Raw genomic sequence first — 2879 nt, forward strand, 5'->3', positions numbered from 1 at the left:
TGAAGGATTGAGGAAGCTTGTTCTTCTATTCATCCATCACCACAACTGATTCTAGAACTTGACTATGTAATTTCTGTCCTTTCTCAGAACAACAAAGACAGGAATAATGAACTGAAGACAATTCGTCATTCTCAATGGACGGATAGGCATTATGCTTTTGAAATTTTACTGGATCTCCTGCCAGCATTTGTTTTATGTTTAGAGGTATAAATGGTCACACAAGTCTCAGATGACATAACTGTATAGCTAGCTGGCTGAGTGTTTGTATTGCGCAGTGCATTAATGTATTTTAATTTCTTTTTTTATTATTGTTAATAGAGACAGGATCTCACTATGATTGCCCAAGCTGCTCTCAAACCCCTGGGCTCAAGTGATCCTCCCATGCTGGCCTCCCAAAGTGCTGGGATTACAGGTGAGAGCCATCACTCCCGGCCTTGATTTCATTTTTTTTAATTGCTCTTAAAAATGTCCTATCTTACGAGAGGCTTTGGGAAAAAAATCTGTACGGGGAAAATCTCTGATCTTTTCTTTGCAACCAGCAGCTTCATGGTGGTATCATTAACACTAATGAAGTATTGGAAAATATTAAAACTTAACATGAATTTGAGGAAGGCATAAATCTGATAACCAAATTTGATATTCAAATAAAAGTCTCTGGGAAATTCTGCAGAGCTCAGCAAGGTAACTTAGAATCTCGGCTAACCTCTGAGAGTTTCTATAAGGAATCTGTGTGTTCCAACAGTGCAGCACATTACTCTGGAACTCAAAGATTTATTCTCAGAACAGTGCCTCATACCTCACAATGCTGATCTCTGGCACCTTCTGTCATGGGACAGCTCAAATTTAACACATCGGAAAAACACCAAGCTGACTTTAACTGAAGTGACTGAGCCAATCTTAACATGCTCTCAGCCAATTTCATTGTTGGAGAATCAACTGGGAACACAGAGAGAAAGAAGCAGAGCTTCCATCCGCATTTTTGAGGCTCTCCATCTGCCTGACATCAATAACCTAATGTTTACACATTGTTGAAAGTCCTGTGTATTCTTCCTATAATGAAGATTGAGAATGAGCACTATGAAAGTAAATGAAAGCATCTCAAATTATAGCTGAAAAGAACTTCGTAGATAACTTTGTTTTGCTTAACATAAATTTTGATATAAAACATGATCTGGATTTAACTGTAGGTGCACATATCAAACTCTATACAGCAAATAAGAACTTCCTACAGGTGATTCAGAAATTATCAAAAATACCTCAAAGGATGTTTTTTACATTTATTTTTTGTTTGTTTTTGAGATAGAGTCTCTGTTGCCCAGCCTAGAGTGCAGTGGTGTGATCTCGGCTCACTGCAACCTCTACCTCCTGGGTTCAAGTGATTCTCCTGCCTCAGCCTCCCCAGTAGCTGGAATTACAGGCTTGTACCACCACGCCCAGCTAATATTTTCGTATTGTTAGTAGCGAAGCAGTTTCACTATGTTGGCCAGGCTGGTCTCAAACTCCTAACCTCAACTGATCCACCTGCCTCAGCCTCCCAAAGTGCTAGGATTATAGATGTGAGCCACTGCGCCCAACCCTCCAGCCTGGGCAACAGTGCGACACTCTGTCACGAAAACAAAACAAAACAAAACAGTTTTCTTCTATATTTGCTATTTGGAGGAAAAAATGGAAGACGTACGTCAGTCAGTCACTGAATGTCTTTGCCGACAGGCCTCAGATTGAATACACTAGCCATTGATAATCTGCCTGTTCTGTTTAAACAAGCACTGATTGCTCACACCTTGAAGATCCTTGTTTCTGTTCCTCCAGAAGATAGCACTAAAAGTGCTGAATTCCATATCTGCATACTCTCTGGTGCTGGCATTCTGGAACTGTTTTTTTATTTTATTTTTTAAATTTTATTTATTTATATATTTTTTTTGAGACAGACTTTCACTCTGTCACCCAGGCTGGAGTGCAGTGGCACAGTCAGAGCTCACTGCAGCCTCAATCTCCCAGGCTCAAGCGATCCTCCCATCTTGGCCTCCTGAGTAGCTGTGACTACAGGCACACACCACCATGCCTGGCTAATTTTTGTATATTTTGGTGAGATGGGTTTTTGACATATTGCCCAGGCTGGTAGAATTGTTTTAAAATAATTTCAGACACAGCATTTAGTATCATTGTGGATCCATTACTTTGAAATTAAGTTAGTTATCAGTACTTTGAAGGAATAAATTTTGGGTAGGAGTAGGAGGAATGAATACATTTTATAAAATGTCATAGTGAATCTGACAACTCACCTTTCCCTAGTAGGACTTTTATGGATACTGTTAAAAACCTATAACACACAGTTGTGGGAACTACCAGAGAGTGAGAGAAGCAGCTCACCCAACAAGGGTGTCTTTGTAAGACTGATCTTTATCAAGGGACCCTGAAAGAACAAGTTTGAATGGAAGAGACTGGCATGGTTGGTCTCCTTCCGCTTGTTGCTGTTTGTACTGCTTTGTTGAGCTGATGTCTTCCCAAGTCATAAGCTTTTTATCAGGTTTTAGTTTCATGGTCAAGACAGAATCAGAAGCCCTGGATTCAGACAGCTAATGTGTCTGGTCTCTTCTTTTTTCATAACTATGTCTACCTCATCTAGACTCAAAATCAAAACCTGAAAAACTGGCTATAACAAATGTTTTGTGGTTTATCTATAAATATGATAGAAAATATGGCTATTATTGGCCGGGTGCAGTGGCTCACGCCTGTATTCCCAACACTTTGGAAGGCCAAGGCGGGCAGATCACAAGTCAGGATTTCAAGACCAGCCTTGCCAACATAGTGAAACCCTGTCTCTACTAAAAATACAAAAAAAAAATAGGCGGATGTGGTGGCAGGCACCTATAATCCCA

The sequence above is a fragment of the Sapajus apella genome, unplaced genomic scaffold, assembly GCF_009761245.1.
Source record: "Sapajus apella isolate SASKATOON/1434 unplaced genomic scaffold, GSC_monkey_1.0 scaffold37, whole genome shotgun sequence".
Classification (NCBI taxonomy): domain Eukaryota; kingdom Metazoa; phylum Chordata; class Mammalia; order Primates; family Cebidae; genus Sapajus; species Sapajus apella.